Below are 19,471 nucleotides of genomic sequence, written 5' to 3' on the forward strand. Positions count from 1 at the left end.
CTCATAGTGCTGTGGTCGGAGAAGATGCTTGATATGATTTCAGTTTTCTTAAATTTACCGAGGGTTGCTTTGTGGCCCAGCATGTGAACAATCCTGGAGAATTTTCCATGTGCACTTGAGAAGAATGTGTATTCTGCTGCTTTCAGATGGAATGTTCGATAAATATCAATAAAGTCCATCTAGTCTAATGTATCATTTAAGGCCTGTGTTTCCTTATTGATATTCTGTCTGGATAATCTGTCCATTGATGTAAGTGAGGTGTTAAAATCCTCCACTATCATTGTGTTACTGTCCGTTTCTCCTTTTATATCTGTTAACATTTGCCTTATGTACTGAGGTGCTCCTATGTTGGGTGCATATATATTTACAATCGTTATATCTTCTTTCTTTGTCTCTTGTAACAGTCTTTATTTTAAAGTCTATTTTGTCTGATATGAGTTTTGCTACTCCAGCTTTCTTTTGATTTCCATTTACATGGAATACATTTTTCCACCCCCTCACTTTCAGTCTGTATGTGTCCGTAGATCAGAAGTGGGTCTCTTGTAGACAGCATATATATGGGTCTTGTGTTTGTATCCATTCAGCCAGTTTGTGTCTTTTGGTTGGGGCATTGAGTCCATTTACATTAAAGGTAATTACTGATACGTATGTTCTTATGGCCATCTTGTGAATTGTTTTGGATTTTGGATTTGTTTTTGTAGGTTTTTTTTTTTTCCCTTCCTCTTTTGTTCTCTCGTGCTTTGATGACTATCTTTAGTACTGTGTCTGGATTGCTTTTGTGTATGTGTGTGTTTATCTATTGTAGATTTTTCGTTTGCAGTTTTCATGACGTTTTGATATAGCAGTCTATATATATATTAACAAGATTGTTTTAAATTGCTGGTCTCTTAATTTCAAATGCATTTCCAATATCCTGCATCTGTACTCTCCTCTTCTCACAGTTGCTGGTTTTGATAGCATATTTATGTGGATGATTTCCTACCTTTACTGTATGTTTGCCTTTTCTGGTGAGCTTTCCCATTTCATAATTTTGGTTCTAGTTCTGGCCTTTTTCTTCCTAGAGAAGTTCCTAGGAACGTGTTGTAAAACTTCCATTTGTTGTGAAGCTGCTTTGTCGGTGCTGAATTCTTTTAGCTTTTGCTTGTCTGTAAAGCTTTTGATTCCGCCATAGCATCTGAACAAGAGCCTTTCTGGGTAGAGTATTCTTGGTTGTAGGTTTTTCCCTTTCATTACTTTAAATATATCATGCTACTTCCTTCTTGCCTGCAGAGTGTCTGCTGAAAAATCAGTTGATGGCCTTATGTGGATTCCCTTGTATGCTATTTGGTGCTTTTCCCTTGCTGCTTTTAATATTTTCTTTACCTGTAATTAATTTTTGTCAATTTCATTACTGTGTGAATCCGTGTGTTCCTCCTTGGGTCAGTCCTGTATGGGACTCTCTGAGCTCCCTGGACTTGGGTGGCTGTTTCCTTTCCCATGCTAGGGAAGTTTTCAATATTATCTCTTCAGATTTTTTCTCAGGCCCTTTCTCTCTCTCTTCTCCTTGTGGGACCCCTATAATGCAAAACGTTGGTGAATTTAATGTTGTCCCAGAGGTCTCTGAGACTGTCCTCATTTCTTTTCATTCATTCTTCTTTATTCTGTTCTGCGACAGTGATTTCCACTGCTCTGTCTTTTCCATTTGAGTTTCAAGGTGAATGCAGCCTCAGCAGACAGACAACTCCACTGCAACCTCATTCATGAAAGAATCTGAATCAGAGGCATTCAGCTAAGCCATATCTGGATTTCTGACTCACAAAAACTGAACTGGATTGGAGACAAGATGTGGACTAGAAGGACCTTGAAGTAACCTCCTCTCATGAGCACACCAAAGTCACAACGAACTGTTGAAGAGCCACTGATAAAAAAAAAAGACTGGAACCTACCAAAGAAAGATATTCTATATCCAAAGACCTAAAGAAGAAACTACAGTGAGATGGTAAGAGGGGCACACTTGCAATATAATTAAATCCCATACTAGCTGGGTGGGTGACCCACAAACTGGAGAACAATTATGTTTTATATGTTCTCCCACAGGAGTAAAAGCTCTGGGCCCCACATCAGGCTCCCCAGCACAGGGGTCTGGCCTTGGGAGTAGGAACCCCCAGAGCACTTGGCTTTGAAGGCCAGCAAGGCTTGAGTGCAGGAGCTGCACAGGACTGGGGAAACAGACTCTACTCTTGGAGGGCGTACACAAGGTCTCACGCACACTGGGACCCAGGGCAAAAGCAGTGACTTCAGAGGAGCTGGGCCAGACCTACCTGCTGGTCTCATAGGGTTTCCTGGGGAAGCAAGGGGTGGCTGTGGCTCGCCCTGGAGACATGGATGCTGGTGGCAGAGATACCCAGTGAGTGTTCATCTATATGAACTCTTGCTGGAGGTGGACATCTTGCCTGGGTCATTAGCACCAAAACCTGGCCCTACCCAACAGCATGTAGGCTGCAGTGCTGGGACACCTCAGGCCAAAAACCCAACAGGTGAGGAACACAGCCCCACCCATCAGCAGAGAAGCTGCCCACAGCCACCTCTTGACATGGACCTGCCCACCAGAGGGCAAAGACCCAGCCTCACCCACCAGGGGGCAGACACAAGAACAGAACAGTCCTACAGCCTGTGGAACTTAGTCTGCCAACACATGTCAGAACCTACCCTAGACCAGCTGGCCCTTGGGTGACAAGAGGGGCATGTACTGCTGGGACACAGAGGGCTACATCTGCAAGGTCAAGAAACGTAACTAACCTACCACATTCGTAAAAATACAAATAGAAATTTAAACAAAATGAGATGGCAATGGAATATGTTCCAGGTAAAGGAACAAGATAAAACCCCAGAAGAACTACTAAGTGAAGTAGAGATAGGAAGTCTCCACTTCAAGAAAGAAAGAATTCAGAATAATGATCATAAAGATGATCCAAGAACTCGGGAAAAGAATGGATGCAGAGGGGCTTCCCTGGTGGCGCAGTGGTTGAGAGTCCGCCTGCCAATGCAGGGGACGCGGGTTCGTGCCCCGGTCCGGGAGGATCCCACATGCCGCGGAGCGGCTGCGCCTGTGAGCCATGGCCGCTGAGCCTGCGCGTCCGGAGCCTGTGCTCCGCGACGGGAGAGGCCACAGCGGTGAGAGGCCCGCGTACCGCAAAAAAAAAAAAAAAAAAAAAAAAAAAAGAATGGATGCAGAGACTGAGAAGTTAAGTTTTTAACAAAGAGTAGGAAATGTAAAGAACAACCGAACAGAATTAAAGAATACAATAACTGAAATGAAAAATACACTAGAAGGAATCAATAGCAGAATAAATGAGGCAGAAGAACGGATCGGTGTGCTGGAAGACAGAATGGTGGAAATCAGTACCGTGGAACAGAATAAAACTTTTGATTTGTGAAACCTTATAGGAATATATACTGCATCCCTCAAATCCCTGGCACAGCACAGTCAGCTGGGCTAATGTGAGGAGAGTTTCATAAAGAAATTGCTAACAAACGTGTGGGAGGCGATGGGGAAGATCACCAGGCACAATGAAGTACCCCAAGGCCAGTAACAACAGGGCACAGAAGAGCCAACAGGAAGCAGTTACTGGAACCTGTACACAGTGAGAGTTGAGTGAAATTGGCCCCAGTCCTTCCTTCAGCAGAGGGATGCAGCTTATGATGATCCTACAGGACAAAGTGGGGAAACAAATACCTGGAACTTCACTCTCTTCCCTTCGTGCTGTCAGCCATGTCTTCTCGTTGGCTGAACCCAGCCAGAAGCCAGAGGCCAGGAAGCATACTGATGGAATCCATGCAGGTCAGCCTTTGGGTCCAGAAAGGAGAGTAGAAAGGGTGGAGAGTTGGTCTGCAGAAGCAAAAGGAGGTGATCAAGGAAACAATGTGAACCTGAAGTTTATGGATCAACTTCTGTCATACAACTTTGCCTTTTGTTCCATATCTGAGCAATACTAAGGTCACCTTGGGTAGAACAGTGTCCAAAACAAGCTGTGTGACCTAATCTAAAGTGAAAAAGAAAATTCAGCACATGGGAAGTGAAGCCTGTGGTTTCTCATCTCTCTTCTTTTTGAAACACACTGACAGACTGATACGCTTCTCTTACGTGCTAAACCTATGGGAAACCAAACGAGGAAAATAAATTTTGCTCTTGTGAAAAATGCCTACAACAATAAGATGCAGATTTTACTTTCATGAGGCATCAAATGATCCACTGTAAAAGCTTGAACAGGTCAGAATTCAAACAACAAATCTAGCTGCATAAAGTTAGGGCCCTGAAAAACAAAAAGGATACAGTAATGCTCTTGGGCTTAAACATTTTGTTTAGGTTTTAGACAGATACTCTTTCACTACCCTCTTTTGCTCAGAAAAAGTAAAACCTGTCTCATTGGCAATTTTTATTTCACCTTGACACCCTTTTGTAAAAAGCCTCTCTCATGATTTTTTTAAAAGGCCTTGGGCAGATTCACACATCTTCTGTGGCTGTTCATGCTCTCACGGCACTTTTTTCTTCTCTTTCTTACAGCATTCATCATTTTGCATCTAATTGCTTAACATGTCTGAGTCCCTTGCTAGACTGTGAGCCCCGAAGAAGAAGGATCGTGCTTTCTTTGTCTCTGCATCCTGCAGTCCCTGGAGTACCTTCCCCTGAGTATATACCCAACGAATCTTTGTCACATAAATTAAAGATGAAGCAATCTTGCCTTCCACTTTTTTTCTCTTGAGGGTAAGGATTGTCAAACTGAAAAAGAACACCATCCCTCCTGTGCATTCCCAAGAGTGAAGCTCATCGTTTGGGTTTCCTTTTTAACTATTTTGTACTCTAACTGTTTTGTACTTGTATTTGCATGTACTATAAAAGCATAGGTAAGATTTTGTTAAACTGAAGCACTTAGAGCTGAGGTCCATAAGCTTTTTCTTTTTTAAGCGTCACATAGTAACTATTTTAGGTTTTTGTGGGCCATATAGTCTCTGTCAGAACCACTGAACTCCTCCCTGTGGCACAGAGACAGCCTTTGACCATATGTAAATGATTGGGCATGGCTGTGTTCCAATATAACAGGCGTTCCTCACAACCTAGTGTCCTAGTGCTGGATTCTAGGTTGTGAGCAACGCTGCCATGAGTAACCTTCTACACATGGCCTTTCTTTTATGTACATATGTATCTGCAGGAGCAATGTTAAGAGGTGGAATTACTGGGGCAAAGAAGAAATACATCTGGTACGAATTATTATGTATAAAATAAGCTATAAGGATGTATGGTACAGCACAGGGAATACAGCCAATATTTTATATTAACTAAATGGAGTATAACCTTTAAAAATTATGAATCACTGTTATACACCCGTAACTTATAAAATGTTGTACAGCAACTATACTTCAACATAAATACATAAATAAAGCAATCAATCTGCAAGTTTGGTAGGTATGGCCAAATTTGTATTACCTTTTCCAAAAAAAATAATCAACAAAAAATAAGTATATTTGTAGCTTCTAGTGTCAGAATCACAATAGGAATTAAATCATCAAATACTTACTGAGTATCTAAATATCATCCATGCCTATCCTACACATGGGAAAACCAAAAGAATAAGACACTGTCTCTTCATGTAAAAGTTCTAAAACCTGGTCGGTAGAAATCACTCAAAATGATTTTATGACTGGAGTGTTTTTTAATGATTGGCTAGTTAATGACTTACCTAATAGAAGAAGATCTACCCCAAATTCATTATCATCATGGCTGAAGACATCCATGGCTAAAAGTAGTCATCCAGATCTGGACTAATGTAACAGTTTATTTTTGCATCTTTAGAATCTCTGTTTTCCTGTTTTGCCTTATATTAAGGATGTCCATATAAGTTTTTATGTCCCCCACCTTGCTACATACATAGACTGAGTCATCTGTCTTTTTTCCTCAAGTCTTGTTTCCAGGAGACGTTTGATGAGTAACTCTCGGTCAACCCAGCAACACAAAGGCTGCCTGAAGCATGAAGTGGTGGTGGTGGTGGTGCTGGAGCAATTGTGGAGGAGGTGCTGGTGGAGAAGGAGGAGGTGCTGGAGGCAGTGGAGCTGATGGTGGTGGCAGCGGCAGCAGAGGTGGTAAGAGAGGAAGAAGAAATGAATAAACTGAGTTGTTCTACAATACTGGAGTAACAACCATAACTAGTTTGATAATGAGCATATATTTGCAACATTAAAAGTGCTTGATGCATTATCAAAGAAGGAGTAAATTAAGGGCAATATAGCTTTAGTTTTAATTATATCACATTGTCTTCTTAATCTTGGAATTTGGTTCAGTTAAATATAAGTGTTTCATCTGCAAGTTTTTCCCAGTACTTTAATTTCTTTATTAGAACATGGTAATATTATAGGATCTATAGTGAATTTGGTGGCCATGTGGCTTTTTTAGTTTCTTTATAACTGAATAACCCAGAGGTTTAAACATGTAATACTGTTGCTAGAAATTAAATACAGAGTAAGCTGGTTAATGCCCAAACCAGAAAATTCAGTTAACTAGACTAATTCCCCAACATTTCTGAAATAATCAGTTTACTCACATGTTATGGGCGCTCTCTACGGCATATTGAGTTGAGCTAAAGTGACTCTTCATTTCCATTTGTATTAGTTTCCTAGGGCTGTTGCAACATAGTACCACAAATTGGGTGGCTTCAAACAACAGACATTTATTCTCTCACAATTCTGGAGTCTAGAATTCCAAAATCAAGATGTCAGCAGGGTCATCCTCCTTCTGAGGGCTCTAGGAAACGGTCCTTCCTTGCCTCTTCTAGCCTCTGGTGGTTGCCAGCAACCCTCCACATTCCTGGGCTTATAGACCCATCACTCTAGTCTCTGCCTCTTGTCTCATGCAGTGTGTCTCTTGTCTGTGTCTCCTCTTCTTGTAAGGACACCAGCCATACTGGATTAAGTACCCACCCTAGTCCAGTATGACCTTATCTTTACCTAACTGCTTTATCTGCAATTACCCTATTTCCAAATAAGGTCACATTCTGAGGTAATGGGGGGTTAGAACTTCAACATATCTTGTGGGGGGGGGGGGCGGGCACAATTCAACCTGTAATACCTTCCCATAAGCAGATACTATAATTTAGTCCCAATGAACACCTATCCATCCATAAACTGAAGGAAAAAACAATTTTTCATTTCATGGTCACCTGGTTCAGGGCAGAAGAATGTGATGTGCAAGTTTATATTATGTGCCTCATGTAACACCGTTGATGTCAATGTAGGAAAAACTACCAAAAACAGTACTAATATCATTTGTGAATACATATGTATGTGATGAAAACACATACAGTAGATAGTGCCAAATCCATGGTGGAGGTTGCTTCTGGGAAGGAAGGGAGGTAAAGACAGGAAGGAGAATAGGTTTGGGACAGAGATAACAGAACATTTCAATTTCAAGTGGTAAAAAGTAACACTAGAATATGTTAATATTTAATTAATAAATGTTAATGTTTATTGGTTCAAAGTGGCTAGTATCTGTCACATAATCTGTAATCATTTCTGAATCTTTAAAAATTTTTCAAAAATACATAAATTAAAAAATAATATAATTATTGTCAAGTAATAAAGAACTAGGTATAAATGAGCAAGAGATCATTTCCTCCTAGTCCTACATTGTGGTTAATCACCTGAAGGGAATTTTCCCAGCTCTGATGAGGATGACCTCAGCAACATATAGTTCCAGTAGTACTGTCTTCCAATCTAAATTACCTGCACAGAAGGTTACCCTCTGAAATGGAAAGAAACACAATTTCATTAGAGGTTTGAGTTGAGATGACCAGAGCCTACTGTCTAATGTCTCTGACCCTAGACTAGCAGTGGTTCTCACACTTGGTTCTCACATCTGGGTCTCCTGAATGGCTTGTTTAAACACAGACTGCTGGACTCCACCACCACAGTTCTGATTCCACGGGTCTTGGCCAGGCCTGAGAATCTGCATTTCTAGCAAGTTCCCATGTGAATCTGATGCTGTTAGTCTGGTGACCATACTTTTGAGAAACACTGATCTAAGGAAAAAAGAAAACTTAATTAAAATGAAGGCTGATTTAAATGTGGAGAATTTATAATTACAGCAAAGTTTTAAATCCATGGTAGAGGCTTTTTAACATGATCATTTTAGATGACAAATAATATTGGTTTTATTAAAATATTCATTAATTTACTTGAGGCCCAATAAATCCAAGGGAAAGGAAGAATCCAACACAGGATTAAGAATGCCAAGTGTGGCTACCAAAAAAGAAAATTACAGGCCAATATCTTTGATGAATATAAATACAAAAATTCTCAACAAAATATTAGCAAGCCGAATCCAACAACACATAAAAAAGATCATACACCATGACCAAGTTGGATTCCTCCCAGGGTCACAAGGATGGTTCAACATACACAAATCAATGTGATATACCACATCAACTAAAGAAAAGACAAGAACCACACGATCATCTCAATAGATGCAGAAAAAGCATCTGACAAAATTCAACATCCATTCATGATAAAAACTCTCACCGAAGTAGGTATAGAGGGAACATATCTCAACATAATAAAAGCTATTTATGAGACCCACAGACAACATAAAACTCGATAGTGAAAAGCTGAAAACCTTCCTGATAAAATCTGAAACAAGACAAGGATCCCCACTTTCACCACTTCTATTCAACATAGTAATGGTAGTTCTAGCCACAGCAATCAGACAAGAAATAAAAGGTATCCAAATTGGAAAGGAAGAGGTAAAATTGTCATTATACACTGATGACATGATACTATATACAGAAAACTCTGAGGACTCCACACAAAAGCTACTAGAACTGATCAACAAATTCAGCAAGGTAGCAGGATACAAGATTAACATACAGAAATCACTTGCATTTTTTTTTTTTTGCGGTACACAGGCCTCTCACTGCCATGGCCTCTCCCATCATGGAGCACAGGCTCTGGACGCAAAGGCTCAGCGGCCATGGCTCACGGGCCCAGCCGCTCCGCGGCATGTGGGATCTTCCCGGACCGGGGCACGAACCCATGTCCCCTGCATTGGCAGGCGGACTCTCAACCACTGCACCACCAGGGAAGCCCCAGTGGCATTTCTTTACACTAACATTGAAGTATCAGAAAGGGAAAGTAAAAAAAAAAAAGAAAAAAAAATCCCTTTTAAAATCACATCAGAAAAATAAAATACTTAGGGATAAACCTGACCAAGGAGGTAAAAGACTTATATATTGAGAACTATAAAACATTGATAAAGGAAATTGAAGATGATATAACGAAATGGAAAGATATCCCGCACTCTTAGATTGGAAGAAAGTTGTTAAAATGGCCATACTGCCCAAAGCAATCTACAGTTAGTCCCCTACATATGAACGAGTTCCATTCCAAGAGCACATTCATAAGTCTAATTTGTTCATAAGTCCAATAAAGCCTAGGTACCCAACTAACACAATTGGCTATATAGTACTGTACTGTAATAGGTTTATAATACTTTTCACACAAATGATACATAAAAAACAAACAAAAAATAAAACATTTTTAATCTTACAGTACAGTACCTTGAAAAGTACAGTAGTACAGTACAATAGCTGGCACTTCTTAGCAGTACCAGCTACATCATCACTGCTTTCATGCTTTCTTCCGGACATCCTGGGCCTGAAATAAAGATACTGTACTACTGTGCTCTATACAGTACTGTAAAGTACACAAAAGCACAACCACTTGTAGAGGATGCACACACGTGACAATGTACTCCAGACACATGAACTAACTTATGAGATTGGACGTGTGAACGTACATTCGCATCTTTGAAAGTTCGCAACTTGAAGGTTCGTATATAGGGGACTTACTGTACAGATTTAATCCGATCCCTATCAAATTACCCATGACATTTTTCACAGAACTAGAACAAAGAATCCTAAAATTCATATGGAACCATAAAAGACCCAGAATTGCCAAAGGAATCCTGAAGAAAAAGAACAAAGCAGGAGGCATAACCCTCCCAGACTTCAAACAATACTACAAAGCTACAGTAATCAAAACAGCACAGTATTGGCACAAAAACAGACATATGGATAAATGGAACAGAATAGACAGCCCAGAAATAAACCTATATGCCTACAGTCAATCTTCGACAAAGGAGGCAAGAATATACAATGGAGAACAGAGTCTCTTCAGCAAGTGATGTTGGGAAAGCTGGACAGCCTCATGTAAATCAATGGAAGTTAAAACACTCCCTCACACCATACACAAAAATAAACTCAAAATGGCTTAAAGACATGACACCATAAAACTCCTAGAAGAGAGCATAGGCAAAACATTGTCTGACATAAATTGTAGCAATGTTTTCTTAGGTCAGTCTCCCAAGGCAATAGAAATAAAAGCAAAATAAAGAAATGGGACCTAATCAAACATAAGCTTTTGGAAAGCAAAGGAAACCATAAAACGAAATGACAACCTACAGAATGGGAGAAAATATTTGCACACGATGCAACCGATAAGGGCTTAATTTCAAAAATATACAAACAGCTCATACAAGTCAATAACAGGCAACCCAATCAAAAAATGGGCAGAAGACCTAAAGATATTTCTCCAAAGAAGACATGTGAATAGCCAATAGCACACAAAAAGATGCTCAGCATTGCTAATTATTAGAGAAATGCAAATCAAAACTACAATGAGGTATCACCACACACCACTCACAACGGCCATCATTAAAAAGTCTACAAATAACAAATACTGTAAAGGGTGTGGGGAAAAGGGAACCCCCCCATACTGTTGGTGGGAAAATAAATTGGTGCAGCCCCTATGGAAAACAGTATGGAGGTTCCTTACAAAGCTAAAAATAGAGCTGCCATATGATCCAGCAATCTCGCTCCTGGGCATATATCCAGAGAAAACTAATTTTAAAAGATACGTGCACCTCAATGTTCATAGCGGCACTATTTACAATAGCCAAGATGTGGAAGCAACCTAAATGTCCGTTGACAGATGAATGGATAAAGAAGATGTGGTACATATATACAATGGAATACTACTCAGCCATAAATAAGAATGAAAAAATGCCATCTGCAGCAACATGGATGGACCTAGAGATGATACTAAGTGAAGTAAGTCAGACAAAGACAAATGTTATATGATATCACTTATATGTGGAATCTAAAATATGACACAGGGACTTCCCTGGCAGTCCAGTGGTTAAGACTCCACAGTTCCACTGCACGGGGCATGGGTTTGATCCCTGGTCAGGGAACTAAGATCCTGCATGCCTCCCACATGCCGTGTGGTGCGGCCAAAAAGTAAAATAACAATAATAATAATAAAATAAGCTATAAGGAATATAGCCAATATTTAAAAAAAGAAGAGGGAATTCCCTGGCAGTGCAGTGGTTAGGACTATGCAATTCCACTGCAGGGGGCACAGGTTTGATCTCTGGTTGGGGAACTAAGATCCTGCATGCCGTGCAGCGCAGCCAAAAAAATAAAAATTAAAAAAAAGACACAAATGAACTTATCTACGAAACAGAAACAGACTCACAGACATAGAAAACAAAGTTATGGTTACCAAAGGGGAAAGGGGTGAGAAAGAGACAAATTAGGAGTTTTGGATTAGCAGATATACTAATATATACTACTATATATAAAATAAACTAAGATAAAATAAACTAAGATATACTACTATATATAAAATAAACAACGTCCTACTGTATAGCACAGGGAACTATATTCAATATCCTGTAATAAACCATATTGGAAAAGAAAAGTATATAGCCGAATCACTTTGCTGTACACCAGAAACTAACCCAACATTGTAAATCAACTACAATAAAAAAAAAATTTATTTTAAAAGAACGCTCAGTGTCGGATTTGTTTGATAAAAATGCAAAATATTTCTAGAAAGATGTGTACAATATGCAATACGTGCATAAATTAATGGCTAGTTTCCTGGTCATCTGTTTGGGGAACAAATAAAGACAGAAAACCTCAATCTCTCATGTTGCAGCCTCTAGTCCTACTACCTACAATAACTGCTTCCCCCTGATCCCCGAGCATTTACTTTGCACACCTGTGACACCACGAGATAGCCTTCCAACTCACAGCTGCCAACTTCCCAGATGTTTGTCATTTTATATTTTGCTGCTGGTTTGCCAAGATCCCCTATCATTATTCAAATGACTGCAATACACAAACTTTGATGATGCTCTCTGAAAAGAAGCATCTTGCTCTTAGAGCTCTTTCAAAGAGCCCAGTATCACAATTCATATTTGAGCATTTATTTTCACAACCTTTGATGGATAAACCATCTTCCTAAAGTTATGTTTTGGTTTCTCTTTACAATCCAAAAATCTTTGAAGAGGCATGCATGAAAATCCAGGAGTAAAATTATAACAGCCAACGATCATCTGCCTTTAAAATGCTATTTTCACAAAGCTAAATTTATCAGATGGCTTCCAATGTTTTCCGTGGGGAGCAAAACAACTGTCAATTGAAGAGCAGTTGGTGTGGCTTTTCCCCTATTATAGCGTCCAATGGAACTAGAAGTCTTAGCAAATTAAACACTATGAAACAAGAAAGAAGGAAGAATTGTGACCGCCCCCATCAAAGTTCCTCAGCTTCATTCAAACAGGACTTCACGTGTAAGTCTTTGCACAGCACACCACTTCCTTCTCCTTTCCTCTGAACGTGGATGCTGGATGTTCAAAACATCACAGCATAGCAACAGCCCAGAAAAATTACTGTGGTTATGTGGTTAGGGCAGAATTCAAAAGTTTTTAGCCCCAGGATCTAATTCAACAAAATAATTTCTACATTAATTCAAGAACTTTCCCCTTTGGTTATGGAATGAAGGCTCAAGATCATCAGCCAGTAACTATTATCCAGTGCCCCTAGGCTCTCAAACACTGCGGCTGACACATGGAAAAATACAAGAGAGAACTTGCAATCTGTGACCTGAGGCAGTTATTTTAAACATGGGCTCACTAAAGCTTACCAAAATATTGGCATAAGCAAAGGAGAACCAATATTGCTACAGAACAAGTATAGTAATAATAGACTGCTAATCACAATGAACAGGAATAGGCTGCTGTACCTAATGCAGTTTTCTATTCCAGGGAACATTAACCAAAACATTTTTTCCTTTTTGTGGTTCCAATATTGTTGCTAGCACATGGTGGTACTGGGTTTTGTGTACTGGCTTGCTCCATTCTGCTCCAATTCCATTCTGGGCCTTCCTGGCTCACAGAGACTTGAAAGCCACAAGGTCTATTTTCCAGATCCCTTACAACTAAAATTGTGGATGAGATTTAGATTCTGCGTAACAGATGCATGCATCCAATGCTTGGATTTGGAACCAAGTGATGTAGCAACAGAGGCCAGGTGCAAGGAATTCATTCTTGTGGATGCAGATCATAACTGAGGTGGCCTGGTTCCAATGCCAGCAGCTGAGGCTGTAGTTTCCTGACTTAGCAGAAGTGGCTTCCCTATCACAGCAGAGGCAGTGGCTCCCACATCAGCACTTTAGTGGTAGTGGTCCACTCAAAAAACACCTTTCGGTTTATGGCAGGAGGAGCAGTGCCCGTGGAGACTCAGTTCTGTGGTTTGCTTTCAAAGTGGGTTCTGGCAGTCTACCTCTCTTCAGCCCTTCCAACTGTATTGCTACTTTATATCCCTTATTATTCCCTTTCCACTCAACCCAGCTATAATTGATTCTATCTCTGTAACTAATTTCCAAATATAATAGATATTTACTTCCCTGCCTTAATACAGTAATAATATATATGCTTGATGAGTAAGTGCCTTAAAAATCTTCAAAATCAATGGATGTGTGGACACAGCGAGGGAAGGGGAGGGTGGGATGAATTGGGAGATTGGGTTTGACATAAATACACTACCATGTGTAAAATAGCTAACTAGTGGGAACCTGCTGTATAGCACAGGGAGCTCAGCTCGGTGCTCTGTGATGGCCTAGATGGGCGGGATGGGGGGTGGGGATGGGAGGGAGGTCCAAGAGGGAGGGGATATATGTATACATATAGCTGATTCACTTCATTGTACAGCAGAAACTAACACAACATTGTAAAGCAATTATACTCCAACTTATAAATAAAAATTTTAAAAAGGCACAAAAAAATCTTCAAAATCATTGTGAAGAAAATAAAAGTGTTATTCAAATGAAATTAATGAATGCCAAATCACTTTGAACTTCCAGGAGTGACAATTTCATGTCAACAAATATCTCCTGTCACACTGTCATAGCAAGTAAAATAGTATAGGTATAGAGAAATAAGCAAATGAAGAGAATACTGAAAGCATAACCTCTAATTAAATCAATAAATATGGCTGCGTGGGTTTAATATTGGTAGTGGGTTTAATATTTGGTAGTGGGTTTAATATTTCAATAGTTGCTGGTAAAGACTCCAGCAACTTTCCAGGAAAAGACAATGTGGACTTGGCCTGGGGTGGTAAGAAGGGGATGGTGAGTAGAGCAAAGATGGTGAGTGTTATAGTTTGAGTTCCCCCAGAAGCACACCTTGAGAGGACAGTTTGAATGCAAGTAGTTTTGTAAGAGGTAAAAATCTGTAGGGGAGCAAGGAAGTGTATTAGTTTTCTATTGCTGTTGTAACAAATGTGATGGCTTAAAAAAACACAAACTTGGACTTCCCTGGTGGCGCAGTGGTTGGGAATCCGCCTGCCAGGGCAGGGGACGTGGGATTGAGCCCTGGTCCAGGAGGATCACATGCCATGGAGCAGCTGGGCCCGTGCACCACAACTGCGCCTGCGCTCTAGAGCCCACGAGCCACAACTACTGAGTCCGTGTGCCATGGCTACTGAGGCCCGCATGCCTAGAACCCGTGGCTCCCCAACAGAGAGAAGACACCTCAATGAGGCCCGTGAGCCACAACGAGGAGTAGCCCCCACTCGCCACAACTGGAGGAAGCCCGTGCGCAGCAACAAGGACCCAACACAGCCAAAAATAAATAAATATAAATATATATAAATAAATAAATAAAGTTAAAAAAAAAACACACAAACTTATTCTCTTACAGTTCTGGAGGCAAGAAGTTCAAAATCAGTTTCACTGGGCTAATGTCAAGGTGCCGCAGGGCCGATTCCTTCTGGAGGCTCCAGGGAGAATCCATTCCTTTTCTTCATCCAGCCTTCTAGTGGACATCAGTATTCCTTGGCTTCTGGCCTCTTCCTGAATCTTCAAAATGCATCACCCAATCTCTGCTTCCATTATCACACTGCCTCCTGCTCTCACTCTGACTCCTCCAGAATCCCTCTTAATAAGGACTCATGTGACATTACAAGAAGAGAAAATTACAGACCAATATCTCTGATGAACACAGATGAAAAGATCCTCAACAGAATATTAGCAAACCAAACTCAACAGTACATTCAAAGGGTCATATAACATGATCAATTGGGATTTATCCGTGGGATGCAAGAATGGTTCAACATACACAAATCAATAAATGTGATACACCACATTAACAAAATGAAGGGAAAAAATCTTATTATTATCTCAGTAGATGCAGAAAAATCATTTGGCAAAATTCAACATCCTTTCATAATAAAAATTCTCAATAAATTAGGTACAGAATGAATGTACCTCAACATAATAAAGGTCATATATGACAAGCCCAGAGTTAACATCATACTGAATGGTGAAAAGCTGAAAGCTTTTCTTCTAAGATCAGGAACAAGACTAGGATGCCCACTCTCTCCACTTTTATGCAACATAGTACTTAAAGTCCTAGCCAGAGCCATTAGACAAGAAAAAGAAATGGAAGGCATCCAAACAGGAAAGGAAGAAGTAAAACTGTCTCTGTCTGCAGATGACATGATCTGAAATATATAAAATTGTATAGACTCTACCAAAAGAACTGTTACAACTAATAAAGTTGCAGGAGGCAAAATGAACACTCAAAAATAAATTGCATTTCTATACACTAACAATGAGAAATCTAACAGAATATCAAGAAAACATACAAAACAAAATAAAATCCACTTAGAGGAGCAATCAAGATGGCAGTCATAGGACATGAAGCTCACCTTCTCCCACAAATACATCAAAATACATCTACATGTGGAATGATTCTCACAGAATATCTACTGAATGCTGGAAGATGACCTCAGACCTCTGAAAGGGCAAGAAAATCTCCACGTAACCAGGTAGGACAGAGGAAAAAAGAGAGAAAAAAAGTGAGAAAGGAATCGGGACAGGACATACACCCCTGGGAGGGAGCTGTGAAAGAGGAAAGTTTCCTGCACCCCAGGAAGTCCCATCACCGGAGGAGAGATCAGCCGGGACAGAGGGGGAGCTTTGGAGCCTCAGAGAAGAGTGCAGCAACCGGTTTGCAGCAGCTAGGATGGAGAGAGACCTGCACAGACTGTGAGTGCCACCGCTCTGCACTCCCCAGCCTGAGACGTGCATCCGCCAGTGCAAGCAGGGTCTGGGTGTGGAAGCTCGGGCTTCGGAGATCAGACCTGGGGAGAGGAATGGGGTGGGCTGCACAGAAACAGACTGAAGGGGCTGGAGTCTGGTGCAGCCGAACCTGAGGGTTTACGTGGAGGAAGCCTGGGCCGCCTTAGAGGCCAGGTGCCATTGTGGGGGCAATGCATGCAGAGAGGGGTGGGACCTGCCATTACACCCTTTTTCCCTGTGCGAGCTCTCAGGCAACAGGACACCACTTACACGAGCTCCAGGAGTGGTTGTAAGCCACCACCACCACCACCCCCTCATCTTCAGGAGCAGTCTCAAGCTGCCTCTATTCCCATCATGTGCTTCAGGGGTACGCGTGAGCCAACACACCACCAAGAACCTCATGACCGGGCACCAGTCGCTGCATCTGCACACCCCATATCAAGGGGGTAACAGCCAGCACACACTGAGGAAAGAGGCAACAGGCATCCATACTAAAAAGAGCCCACGCACCAAAAATATTAAACTCACACAAGCTACACAGGGCCACTCCCACATATAAATAGCCCTCCAAGACCCCGGTAGATAACTGTGTCTCCTAAACTCACAGAATAAGAGAAATAGAAGTAAAATGAAGAAGCAGAGGAATCACTCCCAGTTAAAAGACCAAGAGAATTCCCCTGAAAGAACAAACAATGAAACACACCTCTTCAGTCTAATAGACACCAATTTCAAAAAGGAGATAATGAGGGCTTCCCTGGTGGCGCAGTGGTTGAGAGTCCACCTGCCAATGCAGGGGACACGGGTTCGTGCCCCGGTGTGGGAAGATCCCACATGCCGCGGAGCAGTTGGGCCTGTGAGCCATGGCCGCTGAGCCTGCGCGTCCGGAGCCTGTGCTCCGCAACAGAGAGGCCACAACAGTGAGAGGCCTGTGTACCGCAAAAATAAAATAAAATAAAAAATTAAAAGGAGATAATGAAAATATTGAAGGAATTAAGAAAGGCTATTGACAGTAATTCAGAGTACCATAAAAAGGAACTAGAAACTATAAAGAGGAGCCAAGAAAAATCAGAAAACTCATCTGCTGAGACAAAAAGTGAACTAAAGGCAATGAATAGCAGAATAAATAATGCAGAAGAAGGGAGAATTCCCTGGTGGTCCAGTGGTGAGGACCCCGCAATTTCACTGCCAAGGGCATGGGTTCAATCCCTGGTCAGGGAACTAAGACCCCCACAGCTGTGTGGCGTGGCCAAAAAAACCCAAAACAAATAATGCAGAAGAACGAATAAGTGACCTGGAAGATAGAATAATGGAAATCAGCCAATCAGGACAGCAGATAGAAAGCCAAATGAAAAAGAAATAAAACATAAGAGACATATGGGATAATATAAAGCATGTCAATCTATGCATAATAGGGATTGCAGAAGGGGAAGAAAGAGAAAAGGGGATCAAAAATGTATTTGAAGAAATTACAGCTGAAAACTTTCCAAACCTAAAGAAGGAAACAGACATCCAGGTGCAGGGAGCACAGAGCATCCCAAACAAGGTAAACCCAAACAGACTTACACAAAGACATATTACAATAAAAATGGCAAAAGTTAAAGAGAGGATGCTAAAAGCAGCAAGAAAAAAAGAGCGAATTACAAGGGAACCCCCATATAAAGCTATCAGTTGATTTCTCTACAGAAACGTTGCAGGCCAGAAGGGAGTGGCAAGAGACATTCAAAGTCCTGAAAGGGAAAAATCTGCAACCTAGGATACTCTACCCAGCAAGATTATCATTTAGAGTAGAAGGAGAGATAAAGAATTTCTCAGACAAGTGAAAAACTAAAAGAATACAGCAATACTAAGCCTATCCTAAAGGAATGTTGAAAGGTCTTCTCTAAATAGAAAAGAAGTAAGAATATATAGGAAAGAGAGAATCACAATTGGAAAGCACATCACCTAAATAAGCCAGTACCCAGATTTTAAAAAATAAAAAAATTTCTGTGAAAGTGATGATAACCACCATGAACAGCAAAAGGATGAACGTGAAGATGTAAAAGAGGACATCAAAATCATAAAATGTGGGGGAGAAGCGTAAGAAAACGTAGTTGTTGTTGTTTGTTTTTTCATTTCCTAGAATGTGTTTGAGCATAAATGACTGCCAGTCGAAGGGAAGTAGATATAGGATGGGGTTAACATACTTGAAAAACAGGGTAACCACAAATCAAAAGCATAGAATAGATTCACAAAAACCAACAAGAAGAGAACATAAATATAATACAAAATAAAATCATCACACCACAAAAGGAAAAAGAAAAAGGGACAAAGAAGAAATATAAAATCCAGGGGGAAACAAGGTTAAAATGGCAATAAATACATATCTATCAATAATTACCTTAAATGTCAATGGACTAAATGCTCCAATCAAAAGACACAGAGTGGTGGATTGGATAAAAAACAAGAGCCTATAATATGCTGCCTATAAGAGACCCACTTTAGGGCAAAGGACACACATAGATTGAAAGTGAGGGGATAGAAGAAGATATTTCATGGAAACGGAAATGAAAAGAAAGCGGGGGTCGCAATACTCCTATCAGACAAAATAGACTTTGAAACAAAGGTCATAAACGAAGATAAAAAAGGACACTATATGATGATAAAAGGATCAACACAAGAAGAGGATTTTACACTCATCAACATATATGCACCTAATATAGGAGCACCCAAATACATAAAACAAATACTAACAGACATAAAGGGAGAAACTGATAAGAATACAATAATAGTAGGAGAATTTAACACCCCACTCACATCAATGGACAGATCTTCTAGACAGAAAATCAATAAGGAAACAGAGATCCTAAATGATACAATCAAACAGTAAGACTTAATTGATATTTCCAGGACATTACATCCAAAAAAAATTAAAAACCAGAATACACATTCTTTTCAAGTGTACATGGAACATTCTCTAGGATTGACCACATACTAGGGCACAAAACAAGCCTCAACAAATTTAAGAGTACAGAATTATCTCAAG

At 40.5% G+C, this 19,471-nt stretch overlaps 1 long non-coding RNA gene across 1 annotated transcript; it reads left to right on the forward strand.

The window, feature by feature from the left end:
• Positions 1-360: 360 nt before the first annotated feature.
• LOC125963052 (uncharacterized) lies at positions 361-6,079 on the forward strand. Its single transcript, XR_007474817.1, has 3 exons — positions 361-1,978; positions 4,544-4,744; positions 5,938-6,079. It is a non-coding gene; the product is annotated as an uncharacterized LOC125963052 (long non-coding RNA).
• Positions 6,080-19,471: the final 13,392 nt, after the last annotated feature.

The sequence above is a fragment of the Orcinus orca genome, chromosome X (genome assembly GCF_937001465.1).
Source record: "Orcinus orca chromosome X, mOrcOrc1.1, whole genome shotgun sequence".
Lineage (NCBI taxonomy): Eukaryota > Metazoa > Chordata > Mammalia > Artiodactyla > Delphinidae > Orcinus > Orcinus orca.